This window comes from Hoplias malabaricus, chromosome 13 (assembly GCF_029633855.1).
Source record: "Hoplias malabaricus isolate fHopMal1 chromosome 13, fHopMal1.hap1, whole genome shotgun sequence".
In the NCBI taxonomy this organism is placed as follows: Eukaryota; Metazoa; Chordata; class Actinopteri; order Characiformes; family Erythrinidae; genus Hoplias; species Hoplias malabaricus.
This window is the reverse complement of record NC_089812.1, coordinates 8,901,753-8,913,890: the sequence shown is the minus strand read 5'-3', so window position 1 is coordinate 8,913,890 and position 12,138 is coordinate 8,901,753.

Here is a 12,138-nt window from a genome sequence, read left to right as displayed (position 1 = left end):
GCAGAAGCTGCAGAAGAGTCCTGCAGTAACAGTCCACTATAGTGAGAACAAAATCTGGCCATGTTTTCTTAAACCTTTTATCCAGTTAACTGTAATATCTCACCTCACAGCACTGGGTAATCAAAAGCAGTATGTCCAAGAGTTTACAGACACCCCTTATAATTAGTGACATCATGTGTAAGGTGCACTCATTGCTGACACAGATGTTGAATGATGACACAGTTTGTCTGATCTTTAAATATTCTTGAAATGAAATGAGTTGACTCTGAGTGTCACGCCTTCGTCTTGTCACCTCTGTTTTTCCGGCCATGTGCTGAGAGAGAGCACATGGCTATGATTTGTTTATGTTCTTGTCTCCGCCCTTGTCCCGTCTTTGTTCCGCCTCCTCGTCTGTGTCATCTGTTAACCCGTCCTCCTCGTTATCTGTCCAGGTGTGTCTCATTTATGTCTAGCATTTAAGCCCTCTTGTCTCATGTCCTGTTTGTCGTTCATTTCTCTTTTCACCTTGTCGTGTTTCTCATTTCTCCGTTGTCTTCAGTCCATTAGGTCGTGTTATCTGTCTGTCTCCTTAGTTTTCCCTGTCGTCGTTTCGCTTTGTTGTCCGTCTTTCCCCGTTTACCCTGTTTATTTCCTAGTGTCTAGTTTAGCCTGTTCTCCTTATGTTTAAAGTCTCTGTTTTGTTATTTTCAGTTAATAAAAGTATTTTGTGTTAGCAAGTGCGTCCGCCTCTGTCAGTCCGCCCCGCGATCCATGACAGAATGTACGACCCTTACATGGACGCAGCTAGCACAGAAAATTCGTTTAACAGGGCTGTGGAATGGAGTAGCTGGCTCTGACAGATACATGCCACAGTGGCTCAGCGCCTTCGGGAGGAGTCGATTCACGAGTCGAGTGATTGCTCCAGCGCGAGTCGTAGGAGTCGGCGAAAGAAGCGGGCTGGAGTCTCCCCCTCGCTGGAGGATTACCCCCTTAGGTCCGGGGAGATTTTTGGGGGGGGGTTAAGGGTAGGGGCTGTTAGCCTCAAACCACTGGACATGGGAGATGAGGCTAACAGGGGCGCATCTCCGGGGAAACTACAGTCAAAGAATTCCCTCGAGAGTGCGCCCATCAGTGCCCCTAAACCCGCTAAATCTAGAACTCGTGCTCGGCGAGCAGCACGAGCCCCTGCCTCGGTAGAAGTCCCAGCTCCTGTCTCTGTAAGCACGGCGCCTACGGCCGCTACAGTCTCCGTTAGCGCGGCGCCCGCCTCTCCTGTCTTCGTGAGCACGACACCCGCCTCTCCTGTCTCCGTGGACGACATCGCAGATTCCTCTGCCTCCGTGGACGTCGTCACACTTTCTCCAGTCTCCGTGGACGACGTCGCAGATTCATCTGCCTCTGTGGACGTCGTCGCACTTTCTCCATTCTCCGTGGACGATGTCGCAGATTCCTCTGCCTCCGTGGATGTCGTCGCGCTTTCTCCAGTCTCCGTGGACGACGTCGCAGATTCCTCTGCCTCCGTGGACGTCGTTGCGCTTTCTCCAGTCTCTGTGGACGACGTCGCAGATTCATCTGCCTCCGTGGACGTCGTCGCACTTTCTCCAGTCTCCGTGGACGTCGTCGCAGTTTCTCCTGTCTCCGTGGACGACGTCGCAGATTCCTCTGCCTCCGTGGACGTCGTCGCAGTTTCTCCTGTCTCCGTGGACGTCGTCGCAGTTTCTCCTGTCTCCGTGGACGTCGTCGCAGTTTCTCCTGTCTCCGTGGACGATGTCGCAGATTCCTCTGCCTCCGTGGACGTCGTCGCAGTTTCTCCTGTCTCCGTGGATGACGTAGCAGATTCCTCTGCCTCCGTGGACGTCGTCGCAGTTTCTCCTGTCTCCGTGGATGACGTCGCAGATTCCTCTGCCTCCATGGACGTCGTCGCTGTTTCTCCTGTCTCCTTGGATGACGCTGCAGGTTCCCCTGCCTCCGTGGACGACGTCGCAGGCTCCCCTGCCTCCGTGGACGACGTCGCAGGCTCCCCTGCCTCCGTGAATGACGTCGCAGGGTCTCCTGTCTTCGGAATGACGGCTCCCTCAGCCGCTTCTGCCCCCGTGACTGTGGCCTCGGCCGTTTCTGCCCCCGTGACTGTGGCCTTGGCCGTTTCTGCCCCCGTGACTGTGGCCTCGGCCGTTTCTGCCCCTGTGACTGTGGCTCCGGCCGCTCCTGGTCATGTCCGTAGGTCGGCCCGAAGGACTTCGGGGCCGATCCCTAGAGTTGTGCTCAGGCTGGCTTCTCAGACTACCCCACAAACATTTGCCAGTCCTGGGCACCCCCAAGTTATATTGGTTCCCTTGTCTGTCCCTGTCCTGGTTCCTGTCTCTGTCCTTGTCCCTGTGCCCTTGTCTGCCTTTGTCTCTGTCCCAGTCCCTGTTACTGTGTTCGTGTCTGTCCCCCTGAACGTCCTGGTCCCTGTTCCCCTACCAAGTCCTGTCCAGTCCCCTGTTAATCCTGTCCAGTCCCCGTATCCGCTCAATGATCAGTCACCAGTTTTGTCTCCATTCCAGTCCCCTGTCCTGTCACCTGCCCATGTCCAGTCTTCTGTCCCCAAACATGTTCAGTCCCCGTATTCATCCAGCGTTCAGTCACCTGTCTTGTCTCCAGTCCAGTCTCTGTTTCAACCCCCTGTCCATTCTCAAGTCCCGTCTCCGGTCAAGTCCCTGTTTCAACCATCTGTCCCGTCTCAAGTCCAGTCTCCTGTCCAGTCCCAGTACCCAGCCTCATTCCAATCCCAAGTCCTGTCTCCTTTTCCCTTTTTTCGGTCTCCTGTCATGTCCCCAGCTCCTGTGTCTGTTCCCGTCCTGTCCTGAGTCCTGTCTCCCACGGTGTCTTGTCTTAGTCTGTCATGTTTTCCTTGCCCTCTCCTGTGCCAGCTCCTGGGGGGTTTAGGTGTACACGCCCCGCGAGTTGTGCGTTCAGGGGGGGGCATCTGTCACGCCTTCGTCTTGTCACCTCTGTTTTTCCGGCCATGTGCTGAAAGAGAGCACATGGCTATGTTTTGTTTATGTTCTTGTCTCCGCCCTTGTCCCGTCTTTGTTCCGCCTCCTCGTCCGTGTCATCTGTTAACCCGTCCTCCTCGTTATCTGTCCAGGTGTGTCTCATTTATGTCTAGCATTTAAGCCCTCTTGTCTTACGTCCTGTTTGTCGTTCATTTCTCTTTTCACCTTGTCGTGTTTCTCATTTCTCCGTTGTCTTCAGTCCATTAGGTCGTGTTATCTGTCTGTCTCCTTAGTTTTCCCTGTCGTCGTTTCGCTTTGTTGTCCGTCTTTCCCCGTTTACCCTGTTTATTTCTTAGTGTCTAGTTTAGCCTGTTCTCCTTATGTTTAAAGTTTCTGTTTTGTTATTTTCAGTTAATAAAAGTATTTTGTGTTAGCAAGTGCGTCCGCCTCTGTCAGTCCGCCCCATGATCCGTGACACTGAGCATACACACATAGTGTTTTGTGATATTGCCCAACGTTAAATGTAGACCACAGTGGTATTAAAGCACTGGGCTCTGGATATTTGTTCTTTGGAGTAATGGAGCTCCGTCCATTATATTTTGGAATGAGTCAGAGAAGCGTTTGTGATCCAGAACTAATGACTCAACGCCAATACCTGACTTCACTCAAATCTTTGCAGCTGAATGCCATCAGATCCTAACACCAAATGTTCCAGTTTCAAGTTAAAATAATGTCCAGAATATTACAACATGTTCCTACATTAAATAGAGAAAAACTGTCCATGACGTCATGATGCAAATCCAGTGTGAACTGAGTGTTTCCAGTACTTATGGTCTGCTGAGCTGAGTGGAGCAGTAGAGTCTCATCAACCCTCACCATGAAGAACACACTCTCCTTATTACTGCTGCTCCTCACCTTCAGCAGTGAGTTCCTCAACCTTTGATTCAGACATTATCTTCATGTAACTACAATGTAATTAATAATACAATATTTCTCTTGTTTCAACAGGTGTGAAATGTCAAAGTATGGAATCATTAGAAAGTGCAGTTCAGGTAAAACCTGGAGAAACTCTGAGTCTCTCCTGTAGAGCATCTGGACTCACTTCTAGCAGCTACAACATTCACTGGATCAGACAGAAGGCTGGAAACTCATTGGAATGGATGGGACTTGTTTATGGCAGTGGAAGTGGGAATGACTATGCAGCATATTTTCGAGGTCGAACTGAAATCACCTTAGACAATTCCAACAGTAAAACATATCTGAAACTGTCTAGAGTGACAGTAGAGGACTCAGCTGTGTATTTTTGTGCGCGACAGCCACAGTGATACATATCTGTGGAAGCACTGTACAAAAACATGGGTCTGCTGTTAGAATGTATTTCTTATTTTTCCCAAAAAGGGATGTTATTCATAATCTTAGTTTCAGCAGGTGGCAAAAGAGATTTAACAGAAAAACCAGAGGGGGGCATAAGAGGATAAGAAATGAACAACATTGATCTGTACCAGGATATTTACACACTGTCTTGTGTTGAGTCAGACTCTCATCAATTGATCAGATTCACACAGTTCCACATTCCTTTGTCGTTTAAAGTGTGTCAGGACACAATCTATAATGCAGCATAAGCACAAGCTCTATATAGTGACAGTCAGACCTGGCCATACACTTGTTTTTGTTTTGTACACTCATTTGTGCTCGCTGACTGGTTGATGAGCCTCTCTTAAATCTGGACAAGTCAAAACAACATGTCCAAACATTTGCAAACACTCCCACTGGTTGGTGACTTCACCTTTTTTTTAACTTGCACCCATTCCTAATACAGATGATCAGTTGTGAACACACTTTTGTTGATATTTTTACAAAAGCATCCACACACAGTGTGTGATCACACTGCCCAATGTCTAGTGTACAAACCGGATTCCAAAAAAGTTGGGACACTAAACAAATTGTGATTAAAAACTGAATGCAATGTTGTGGAGGTGCCAACATCTAATATTTTATTCAGAATAGAACACAAATCACAGATCAAAAGTTTAAACTGAGAGAATGTATCATTTTAAGGGAAAAATATGTCGTTTCAAAATTTGATGACATCAAGAAATCCCCAAAAAGTTGGGACAAGACCATTTTTTACCACTGTGTGGCATCCCCTCCTTCTTCTTACAACACTCAACAGACGTCTGGGGACAGAGGAGACCAGTTTCTCAAGTTTAGAAATAGGAATGCTCTCCCATTCATGTCTAATACAGGCCTCTAACTGTTCAATCAACTTGGGCCTTCTTTGTTGCACCTTCCTCTTTATGATGTACTAAATGTTCACTATAGGTGAAATATCTGGACTGCAGTCTGGCCATTTCAGTACTCGGATCCTTCCCCTACGTAGCCTGCAGAATGTGGTCTGGCATTATCTTGTTGAAAAATGCAGGGTCTTCCCTGAAAGAGAAGACGTCTAGATGGGAGCATATGTTGTTCTAGAACCTGAACATAGTTCTCTGAATTAATGGTGCCTTTCCAGACATGCAAGCTGCCCATGCCACAAGCACTTATGCAACCCCATACCATCAGTGATGCAGGCTTCTGAACGGAGTGTTGATAACAACTTGGGTTATCCTTGTCCTCTCTGGCCGGATGACATGGTGTCCCAGTGTTCCATAAAGAACTTCAAATCGTGACTCATCTGACCACAGAACAGTCTTCCATTTTGCCACACTCCATTTTAAAAGACCCCATGGCCCAGTGCAAACTCCTGAGCTTGTGGAGCTTGCTTAGAAATGGCTTCCTCCTTGCACTGTAGAGTTTCAGCTGGCAATGGCAGATGGCACGGTGATGGCACTGCTGAGTGGAGCAGTAGAGTCTCATCAACCCTCGCCATGAAGAACACACTCTCCTTATTACTGCTGCTCCTCACCTTAAGCAGTGAGTTCCTCAACCTTTGATTCAGACTTTATCTTCATGTAATTACAATGTAATTAATAATACAACATTTCTCTTGTTTCAACAGGTGTGAAATGTCAAAGTATGGAATCATTAGAAAGTGCAGTTCAATTAAAACCTGGAGAAACTCTGAGTCTCTCCTGTAGAGGATCTGGATTCACTTTTAGTGACTATAGCATGCACTGGATCAGACAGAAGGCTGGAAAACCACTGGAATGGATGGGAGGGACAGGTTACTCTGCACCAAACACTTTTCAAGGTCGGATCAAAACTACCAAAGATAATTCCAAAAGCATGGCATTTCTGAAACTTTTCAGAGTGACAGAAGAGGACTCAGCTGTATATTTATGTGCACGAGATCCACAGTGATAAATATCTATGGAAACACTGTACAAAAACCCACAGGTGGTAAAAAAGGTAGAGACCCACCACAGGGGGCAGTAGAGGATTAGAAATGAACAGCAGAATGATCAGTGTCTGAATCTTTGCCCAATTTCATGTTATATTGTAGTGTAAAATGTGTCATGACACAATCCACAATGCACCACAAGCACAAGCTGCATTCTGAGTGCTGCAGAGAGGGCTATTGGAACAGCTAATCCAGATTCTGCTGTCCTGGACATTTTAAAGTAAACTGTGATCACTGACTGCACAGACATGTTTCAGGGGGACTATAGGCCCGCTAATAATTCTTTAACCTCAACAAAAAAAACCTTTTTGCTAAAATATGAAATTGTCCTGCTTTTGGACACTAAAATATGTCTTCCATAATTAATCAATTCATGAATTACCACATTTTAATTTTCTGAGGCTGGACTATTGAGATTGATGGTTTATTTCAGACTTACAGAAACACCTCTGCTGTCATTCGGCTGGAGGTGTTCATGTGTGTCTCAAAAACATCACACTCACCACATTCGGCCAGTGTCAATTACCCTGATAAGAACACGCTTCAAAGTTTCATCCAGAATTGCCCCCAGTTCATACATCTACACTGATTTCCCTGGCTGATTGATAGTTTGATGAGTGTCCCACAGAACTGAATAATTCAAGGGCAACATGTCCAAGTGTTTGCAGACACTCTTTATAATTACTGATTATTCACCTCTTAAAGCTGCACTCATTTCTGAGACACTAAGTTAGTTGTGATCACACAGTCAGTTTATCTCTATAAAAGAGCAAGAAACAAAATGGAATGTTCTGGAACACAAATAAACTAAGATTACCAAGCCCAGTGTTAAGTGTGAGCTAAAAAAGTAAAACCCCAATCAGCAAAGGGCTGTGGAAGGAGAGTTGTGTTCCCTGTAGTGACTGAGAGCCTTTTTGGAATAAATAAGAGAGGCATTTGTGATCAAAAGCAAATCATCCAACAGAATCAGATCCTACTAAAGTCTATAAGGCTGAATGTCATCAAATCCTCACAGCAATGTTCCAACATCAGGTGTAAACCCTTCCTACAAAAGGGGAGGCAGTTTTTGCAGAAAAAGAGTGATAATCCATTGAGAAACTCACGTTTAGCAGCTGCTACATGCAGTGGATCAGACAGAAGGCTGGAAAACCATTGGAATGGATGGGATATCATGGAAGTGGCCAAAGCTATGCGTCGTCTCTTTAAGGTCGAATTGAAATCACCAGGGATGATTCCAACAGTAAGACATATCTGAAACTGTCCAGAGTGACAGTAGAGGACTCAGCTGTGTATTACTGTGTAGCAGAGTCACAGTGATAAATATCAGTGGAAACACTGTACAAAAACCTGCAAGTGGTAAAGAATGTAAAGAACCACCACAGGGGGCAGTAGATGATAAGTGATGAACAGCAGAATGACAAGTAACAGGAAATTTACATACTGCTTCTACTTGAGTTAGACAAGTCATGAGGTCATCTGATTCTCATGGTTCCATGTTCTGTTGTGGTTTAAAATGTGTCAGGAGATAATCTGAGATGCACAACAAGCAGAAGCTCTATGTAATAACAGCCAAATCTGGTCGTACAATTGTTTTTGTTTTGTACGCTCAGTTGTACTCGCTGACTGGTTGATGGGCCTCTCTTAAAACTGCAGAAGTCAAAACAACACGTCCACAAATTTGCAAACACTCTCACTGACTGATCACTTCACCTACTGTAACTTGTACCTATTCCTAATACAAATGTTCAGTTGCGATCACAGTTTGAATGAATTTTATGCAAACTCACAGAAGGAAATTAGAAGCTCTAAAGAATCCCCACAGTGTGTGATCACACTGCCCCATGTCTAGTGTAACCCAGAGCATAGGGATGAGCATCCACAGCAGTTTCTGAGGAGAGAGTGCAAGCTGAGAAGTTGGAGGTGGGCGGTGTGGCCGTAAAGCTATGGGGTTGGGACGATGGTCTGTGGCATGAGAGAGGAGGGCTGTAAAGGAAGAGCAGGATGCAGCAAACCACAAGGGGAAGGGGATTAGGATGAAGGCCCACATCAGGAGAGAGGGTGTGCTGTAAAGGAAGAGGCGGGGTGCGGGACAACCGCAAAGGAGAGGATTAGGACATGGCCCGTAATGGCACCCGGGAAGACGATGAGCCGGAAGGGTGTGGGCTGGAAGGTCTGAGGCATGCAGCTGCGGCTGAAATGGGGAAAGAGGTGGGATGATGAAGGAAGGGGTGGGATGATGCATAGAGTAGATCATAGAATAGACCGCATCGAGTGCCCAGAGTGCTGGACAGGACACAGGTCGCCGCAGCACCTATAGAGGGGTGCGGGCTAGAAGGTCTGAGGCATACAGCTGTGGCTGCAATGGGGGAAGAAGTGGGATGATGAGGGGAGGGGTGGGATGATGCGTAGAGTAGACCTACGTAGAGCAGACCGCGTTGAGTGCTCAGAGCGCTGGACGGGAGACAGGCCTGCTGCAGCACCTATAGAGGGGTGTGAGCTAGAAGGTCTGAGGCATGCAGCTGCGGCTGCAATGGAGGAAGAGGTGGGATGATGAAGGGAGGGATGGGATGAAAAGGGAAGGGGTGGGATGATGCATAGAGACAGATGTAGAGGAAGAGAAAGTGAGGGGTGGGATGATAAAGGGAGGGGTGGGATGATAAAGGGAGGGGTGGGATGATGCGTAGAGACAGATATAGAAGAAGAGAAAGGGAGGGGTGCGATGATAAAGGGAGGGGTGGGATGATGTGTAGAGACAGATGTAGAAGAAGAGAAAGGGAGGGGTGGGATGATAAAGGGAGGGGTGGGATGATGCGTAGAGACAGATGTAGAGGAAGAGAACGTGAGGGGTGGGATGATAAAGGGAGGGGTGGAATGATGCATAGAGAGGATAAGAGAGAACGAAATGAACTTGGAGGGCTGTGTCTAAATGGGTGCAATGCTGTCAATCAAGGCAGTGTTCAGATGGAAAGAGGAGCCGGTTTGGAATGGAGGCTTAAACATGCTGCCTGCTTTCTTTTCCAACATTTCAGATAGGACCCTCTTGGCAAGCAGTGTAGGTAACCTACTGCCCTGGAGATGTGCATAAATATTGCAGATTCTAAGCCATTATCCAATTCAGCTCAGATAATTATATTATTATCAAAACAGCCCTCTAAGGCACCAACCTGTGAGATAGAAAAGACTATAAGACATTGAGGTTAATGTCTCCAGCTTTGACACAACTAGGAAGGGTAACAGGAAGATGAAGAATGCTCCAGCAGGGGGCATTGAGTTTGAGATAGAAGGTTGTGACATCATCGCATTGCTGCGCAGGGGCTCCTTACACCGGCAGACGGGTTTCTCTCTTTAGCTGAGTGAACGAAGGGGACTCCATTATTTCGGAGCACGTTGCTGAAACGCCGAGGCTGTTCTGCCGGAGAGGAGGAAATGGGGATCTCAAGGCGCTGTAGAGCTCGTAGCTGTGGAGCAGCAGCCGTGACGACAGTAGATTTGCGTTCCCCAAAACGCAAGGCAGTCCCGTTGCAGCGTAGCCGGAGATGAAGATAAGGGGAGGATCGAAGCCTTGTGCCAGCATCGGAGGCAGAAGCGGGGGGTCACTCGGGAGGCCGAATACAGCGGGAGGAGAAGCAGGAGAACAGAGCACCGATCCGGAGTGGGTAAGACAGCAGAGCATAGAACAGTTGAAGCGGTTGCAGGCACGACAACGGCCGTACGTTACTTCAGATACCGGGCAGTCCCATAGCTGTTTAGCCGGAGCAAGTTTAAAACAGGAGGCTCAGTGGTCTTGATAAAAGCCGAACACAGCTTGGAATATGGGGATCAGCAGGAATGACCCAGCGCGGAGGAGCGAGCTGACGTCGTGAAGCATTCGAGTCGAGATCCATCTTCTGAACTAAATGAGGTGAGTTTGTCCGACGCGGAAATGATGTGAATTTGCAGGGTGTAAATAGGGCTGAGAGGAGAAGTTCCGGCATTCCTACTCCCAAAGTTATGTTATTACATAACTTCACTTATATTAATCACATATTATTTACAAGGACAAATTCTCTATATAAACTCTACATACACTCAAAGTAATCCAGAAGCTTTGTAAATATAACAATAATAAATAGATATATTACCTAAAAAATATCTCTAAATGTCACTTAAGTGATCTTTGTAGGTTGGGCATATTAAAATAAATGTCAAAAAATCTAACAGAAATTTAATCTTAAATGTACATATATTTTCTAACCCTATTTAACAGAAATAAATGAGCTGTTGACTAAAAAATAATATTTCCAAGATAATCCTAATATTTTTATATATTTCTATCAATGTATTTGGGAAAAGGTAAATTATATTTATTGGTTTCAAGAACTACAGTTCTTAGTTATTCCAAATCAATTTTATTATCAATGTTATTCAAAAACATAAGAACTTGAGTAAGTGACGCTAAACGTCATGACGTGGAATACAAAGCCCGCGCAAATAAAACCAGTTGAAAGTTAAGGTTGAAAGCAACATACCTAACAGTTCTAATTGTACTGTATAATCAACTTATAAAACTTATAAAACTTATGTAATTCAAAACAGATTCTGTTGACATGTTTGTTACTGTTAAATTGATAGAAGGATCCATTGTTCCTTGTGCATTTCATCTTTTGTAGAAACACAGTGTCACGGATAACAAATGAAAACAACGGAAACAAAACAAGGACGTGAAAAACAATGAACTAGAAACAGCTGAGACAGAGACTTGAGAACATTACCGACTTGACATGACAAAGTACAAAGAACGAATGACCAACAAACAGGAAGTGTAGTAAGGGGACTTAAATACAAGACACAGACGAGACGCACCTGAGACAGATAACAAAGGGGCAGAGTAACAAATGACACAGACGAGGAGGCGGAACAAAGGCGGGACAAGGGCGGAGACAAGGACAATAACAAACAAAGCCATGTGCAGATAAAGCACATGGCGGGGACAACAGACTTGACAGGACGAGGGCGTGACACACAGCTTAATTCAAGTGAGCAAATATTTTTGTTTGCAAGTAAACCAAGTTGGATTTTGACTTAATATTGAGTGTTAGGTACTTGCAGAATAAATACTTATTTGAAATGTAAATTTGTGTATAATTATGGGAGGGTGGCGCAGCAGGTAGTGTCGCAGTCACACAGATCCAGAGACCTGGAGGTTGTGGGTTTGAGTCCCATTCCGGGTGACTGTCTGTGAGGAGTTTGGTGTGTTCTCCTTGTGTCTGCGTGGGTTTCCTTCCATGGTCCAAAAACACATGTTGGTAGGTGGATTGGCGACTCAAAAAGTGTCCGTAGGTGCTTTTGACTTAGATTTAATTTGGCATTCATTTAGAATTTTATTAACCTCTGCTCAATTTTGTATGTTTTAATACTAAATTTAATCTTTCAAATCTACTTAATTTTTTTTAAATGTACTCAATGGGCGGCACGGTGGCGCAGCAGGTAGTGTCGCAGTCACACAGCTCCAGGGACCTGGAGGTTGTGGGTTCGATTCCTGCTCCAGGTGACTGTCTGTGAGGAGTTGGTGTGTTCTCCCTTTGTCCGCGTGGGTTTCCTCCGGGTTCTCCGGTTTCCTCCCACAGTTCAAAAACACACGCTGGTAGGTGGATTGGCGACTCAAAAGTGTCCGTGTGTGTGTGTGTCTGTGTTGCCCTGTGAAGGGCTGGCGCCCCCTCCAGGGTGTATTCTCGCCTTGCGCCCAATGATTCCAGGTAGGCTCTGGACACACCGCGACCCTGAATTGGATAAGGGTTACAGATAATGAATGAATGAAAATGTACTCAATATTTTTAAGTGTAAAAATGTTACATCAAAAAA